Below are 6,343 nucleotides of genomic sequence, written 5' to 3' on the forward strand. Positions count from 1 at the left end.
CCTTCTCATCTAATTCACCTTGGAGAAATGTTTCCTTGATGTCCATTTGGTGGAGGTGCCAACTTTTGGCTGTTGCGAGCACAATCAATGTTCGAACGATAGTCATATTTGCTACTGGGGCGAAGAACTCTTCATAATCTACACCATGTGTTTCTGCGTGGCCCTTTTCCACAAGCCGGACCTTATACTGATTGACGGTGCCATTTGCATTGTGCTTCACCTAAAATATCCACCAACAGCCGATTGTCTTTTGGTGGGGTGAAGAGGGGACGAGATCCCATGTCTCGTTCTTGCAGAGTGCTTGCCTCACCTCGTTAATCTCTTCGACCCACCTCGGCTTCGGGAGTCACTCCGGATGTATAGGGAATTGTCAGACCTTGACATTTCGAAGCAAATTTGGTGAAGACATTGGGTTATCTTCGAATGCTAGGCTCTAGGTGCTTTGCTTGAGGCTGTAGAGAGGCTATTTGAGTCGACATACTGCTTGTGGGTGTGAGCTCGACTTGAAACCAGGTCGTTGTACCATGTACACCTTCTCATCTAATTCACCTTGGAGAAATGTTTCCTTGATGTCCATTTGGTGGAGGTGCCAACTTTTGGCTGTTGCGAGCACAATCAATGTTCGAACGATAGTCATATTTGCTACTGGGGCGAAGAACTCTTCATAATCTACACCATGTGTTTCTGCGTGGCCCTTTTCCACAAGCCGGACCTTATACTGATTGACGGTGCCATTTGCATTGTGCTTCACCTAAAATATCCACCAACAGCCGATTGTCTTTTGGTGGGGTGAAGAGGGGACGAGATCCCATGTCTCGTTCTTGCAGAGTGCTTGCCTCACCTCGTTAATCTCTTCGACCCACCTCGGCTTCGGAAATTTTTTTCGGCTCTTGGACTATCTTCACCTTCATCATGAATGCATAATGATATGCCATGTAATCAATGTAGCCGAATCGGCTGGCCACATTTTTCTCTTGGGTGGACCGATGGAGTTGTTCACTTGTCTTTGTGAACACTTTCTTGGCCCCTGGTGTTCTCATGATAAACACATCAAACCACCATATTCATTGTCGAGTGTGCGAGCCAATTCATTTCCACCAGCCTTTTTGGCCTTCCCTTTGTTCGACTTTGGACTTGACCATGACGTGCTTTGGTCGCTTGGAGGCTCTTGTGCTCCAATCAATCTGGTTGAGATTGGACTTTCTTCTAGTGTGAGCCTCAATCGATCCCCTCCTCTGAGTCTATGTTGAGAGTGGTTTTGATTGGTTCGGATGCAGCTGAGTCAATTGTGTACCAAAATGCTGATTTGTCGAATACGACATCCCTACTTACTCATACCTTCCTAGTAGAGGGGTTGAAGCATTTATACCCCTTTTGTTCAGGTGAGTACCCCAGGAGGATACATTTCTCTAACTTAGGATCAACCTTCTGCCATTCCTCATCGGGAATATGTACGTACGTGATTGAGCCAAATATCCTAACGTGGGATAGATCCAACTTCTTTCCATAGAAACTCTCATGGGGGCTAATATCGTGCACTCCGGATGTTCTACAACGATTCATTAAATAGATAACCAATGAGAGCGAGTTGTCAAGTAACTCATGTATATCCGAAAGGACCAAGAGACGAGGGGTTCTTCACATAGTCCGTTATTTTCTAGAAATAACGAAGATATTTAGTGAGGAGGATCGTAGGGATATTATATGTAGAATGTTACACCATCAACGTTTCGATGAAGACATGATTATAATTAAATTTAGGATCCAATGTATTTCAAAAGATATTGTAGAATCTATGAAGTCATCCCTAGACTTAGTGAAAGGTGTAGAGTGTTGGGAATATATCCCTCCAGTGGGAGGAGTCGACTGTTGAACATGGCCGACAGTCAAGGATAGGGAGCAGCCGACTAGTTGGATACGAGCCAACAATCGAAGAGTTCACTTTGAGAGAGTCAACATAGAGTGTTGAATAGGAGAGAGAATCGACAAGAGGTGATCAAGGTCGAAGACACGACCGGCTAGTCGGGCCAACTGGATGGTCGATGACCAGGCCAACTAGTTACACCGACCCAATAGTTGACAGATGAGTCGGCTAATTAGTAAGACTATTATTATTATTAGATAATGTTGAGAATCAAGCTCAACCTAGTGCAATGTGTGAACACACCATTTGAGAATCTATGATCACTCAAAGGTCAAGAGTCACACCACTACTCTCTACACATTAACTATGTGTCATAGAATCATATTCTATGACACATAAATGATGAGTTCCATATTTCCCATGACTATGAGTCTTCACATTCCCTAAGAGAGAGTAGTTGTTGTAGTGAGTTAATTAAGAGAGAGGGTGACCTTATATAAAGCACCCTCCTCCTACTTCATATGGTGTCGGTTGTGACTCCTTGTAATGCTACATTTTATAATTTGTATTCTCCTTGTTAATATACACCTTCTTCTTGAGTACTTCATTTTTCTTTCATCTATTCATCTTGTGTTTCCACTTCTCTCATCTCTTTCCTCTCACACATACACATAATACAAATCTCTTCGGCTGCAGAAGAATCAAATCTGATTCTTTACATGGTATCAGAGCGGTTTGGTAGCTCTATCTAACCCATCCACATGTGTTGTGTTCTACGCCGACGCTCAAGAAGAACCGGCTCATCGTTATCTTAGTGCCACTACATGGCTCGTGTTCGAGAGAGAAAGAAAAGAAGAAGTAGATCAATTTGTATCAATTTGTGGCTTATGTCACAATTGTGCAAATTACAACCACCATATTTGGATGTATATGTGCATACCTCCCACCATCCATTTATTTGTGACATATTTTTTTAAGTAGGTAACACATGGGTTTTTTGACCCTTGTTTTCGTCACTGCTTGATTCTTATGGGTAGTGCCTTATTTTATCGTTTTGTCATAACATTTGCTTGTTACTCGCACGACTAGAATATTACTTGTGAGTGCACTTGTTTTTTCAGGTAATACACTTTCTCAACCATAGCAATGCATGTTGGGTTGACATTTTAATATAAGGCTAACTAGGAAACTACGTTGATGTTAGAACCATGGTTGAGCCTTGGGGAGCCGCCATGATTATTCAAGATAGAGATCCGAGAAAGACATCTTAGCTATGTTTTCATCGTGATACATTAGATAGTACACGCAATTTTTTGCAAGACATGAACCAAATGTTGTATATTGCCAAAGAGAATGTCAAGACGGCTCAAGATCGTGCTCGATTTTATGCTGATTCGGATAGACGACCTCATGCATTTACTATTGGTCAAAAAGTTTTTTTGCATGTCCCTACTGACTCTACGTTATTGTCTATGGGTAAGTGCACTCAATTAACCCCACGATATTGTGGGCCATTTGAAATCCTTAAGTGGCTTGAGTCATCTGCTTATCACCTTGCCCTACCCCGTAACGTTGGTATTCATCCTGTTTTTCACATTAGCCATCTAAAACCATTTTTAAGCGCTGGTGATACCACCATCACAATCCAAGATCTTGTAACATTAGAGGATTTTTCTTACAAACCTCATGTTCTTGAACGAATTCTTGATTCTTGTACTAAACGTTTATGTTCTAAAGAGATTCGGCTATTCAAGATGAAATGGATGGATAAACCTATTGATTATGCCACATGGGAATGCGAGCATACTGTTAAGGCACAATTTGCTTACTTTATATTGCAAGAGTGCAATCTTTTGAAGTAGGGGAGTATGTTATGTACACATAACGTTGGTGAGGATAGGTCACCAATATTTACATTAGTGAAGGGTATGTTCACTAATGTTAAAAAGGGAACTAATGATAGGTCCATGCACTATCATGATTTGGACAACCAATGAATGGAGAGCCTTTTACAAAGGCACATCTATTCAAGGGGCCTAGGAAAAGGTATAAATATGAGGCTTAGCTACCCTCATAATCACATTACATCGGAACGTTGCTATCTTAGACACCGGTGGTACGGGCTAGGATTTCGTCTCGACAATTGTGTTGATCTCTTCCAAGGTATTAGTCATCCTAATATCTGGCGGTATGGGACGTCGGTGATAGGTTGGCTATGTCTAGATCATAGCTCGGGGGTGGTCGGGTGGAACGAGTTCTTCTATCCATTCTATTTTCCTTCTTTTACTTTAGTTTGGTTTATTGATTAGTAATAGAATCTTAACAAGTAGGGCATTTATTTGGGTTGACCATTACTAAGTATGGCACTACAGTCGCATGTGGATTAATCTTCATTTTTCTTTTTAAGTTCTGCACATACACTAAATGTGGCTCTCGAATTTCTAGAGCCCGTCTTCCTGTCTCCGGATCGATTGGTGGCCGTTGAATAGAGCAGATCAGGAAGTGAAATAATTGTCCTTCACGGACAAGCTTCGTCTTTACAATATTTTCTCTGATCTGGTTCTGCTCTGAGGTGACTATCCCTGATGAAATGTGGGCCCCTGGAGGAATAACTTTGAGCTTGGCTTCCTCCTCCTCATCTTCTACGAACTCGACGACCTCCGACTCGTTCTCTTCTGGTTGCTGCCTTTTCTTGTACTTCTTATGTTCTGGTTTGGTCTTCTAGGTAGACTTTGGTGGGGTTGTTGCTTGTGTGACCATCAGCTCTCCCTTAATGTACAGGGGCAAAGCAACAATCAAGTTGTTTTTTGTTTGAACATCCTTTTTTAGGGCTTTAGGGTGGCAGGAGTCAGTAATGAAATTACATTCATCGATCATGACTCTACGAACCCCCACCAACCTATCAACATCGAAGAAGAGGTTCGATGAGTCGTTGTCTTCATATTCGATGTTTCATACGTAGTCGTATGTGAATGTTTTTCCGACTTGCAACTTGCCTTCACCTTCAAACTTTGCAAGAATAAGAAGCAGGTCCCCTTCTTCCTCGGTGTAGATCAGTGTCCACTCCACATGGTGGTAGCTCTTCAGGCGAGGCTCCCCACTCTATTCGCCTAAAGTCTTCGGCATGTTACCAACAAAAGATTTTGAAGTTTCGTCACCTCTTGACTCGATAAGTGTTTTGTGAGAATCAGCTTTCATCATGGTGTCAGAAGGTCTTTTTGTTGGTGGTAGAATTTTCAGTTTGAAAGACGGCACCTTCTATCGTGGCTCACTGAAAACAACAAGTCATGACACAAGGATATAAAAATAATGTTAATAATAAACAATATAGACCTCTTAACTAAGGTAAAAATTAGCGAAAATCATACATTTTTGTATAGAATGTTACATAAAAAACTTGAATAAATAGACCAAAAAACAGCAAAAAATTTGACCAAATCTGATCTATTGATAATGAAAAGCCCATTTTTCAACGGGAACTCGATGTAGTGCATCGAGTTCAACGTGTGTCGAGTTCTCATTGAAAGGGACCCACCTCGATTATGGAAGCAATAGTTGAATAAAACAAAAAAGAATCTTTAAGGAATCTTTTTGGAATCTAAAATATTGGGTTGGAAAACATACCTGGCAATTTTCTTTCCTTTGTTTATGTTGATCTCGAAGATGTTGACTTGACTGGGGAGGCGAAAACTCGATGATTTTGATTGCTAAGTGCTCTTTGTGCTCTTGTGCTCTTCTTCTACTTGAAGGTGATAATGAGAAATAGGAGATGAGTTCGCTTTAAATAGAAGAACGTGATAAAAAATATGTTTTTGGACATGGTGCTTATTATAGAACCAAGCTTGTGCCTATTTTGGACGTTGTTGTTGTTACTTAGCCTTGAGAGCAGATGTCCTCAAAGTCGAGGGAAAATTCTTTGTTTTCTATTGAGCCAGTTATATTATCTGATAACTCCTTATTCTCAATCGAGGAATATAGCCATATTAATAATAAAAGGTGCCATGTTAAAACCAACGACGATCAAGAGCAAAACTCAACGTCAATTTTTTCGATAGAGCCATTAAACTTAGGTAAAGCACGATATATTAAAGTAGATACAACTCATGTCGAGTCTAGTTTATCGAATGCAGAACGAAGATTGTGTCAATAAGCCTCTGAATTTTCAAAGAGTTCCTCAACAAGTGAGTGTTAAACGATATAATTTTTTCTATTCGGATAAAAAAGTTTCAATTGATATATGAAAGGTATGTTGTGGGAGCCTTTGTCTATCAAAATTTGGAAAGGCAAACTTGTGGGGGTTGCGACAAAAGTATTTGTCTCTCAATGGCGACGAACAAGATACATTATTTTAAAATTTCTTATAGCATCGGGAACATGAGGCTACAGAGAATTCAACATCGATTACTGAAGGGGTGGTGGGTACCTTTCAACAATACATAATTTTCATGGAAGGGCCTGATTGGGTGACATGTTGTTAGA

Source organism: Azolla caroliniana, unplaced genomic scaffold (genome assembly GCF_043228905.1).
Source record: "Azolla caroliniana isolate FFs.n. ecotype wild unplaced genomic scaffold, voAzoCaro1.0.p SCAF_7, whole genome shotgun sequence".
Lineage (NCBI taxonomy): Eukaryota > Viridiplantae > Streptophyta > Polypodiopsida > Salviniales > Salviniaceae > Azolla > Azolla caroliniana.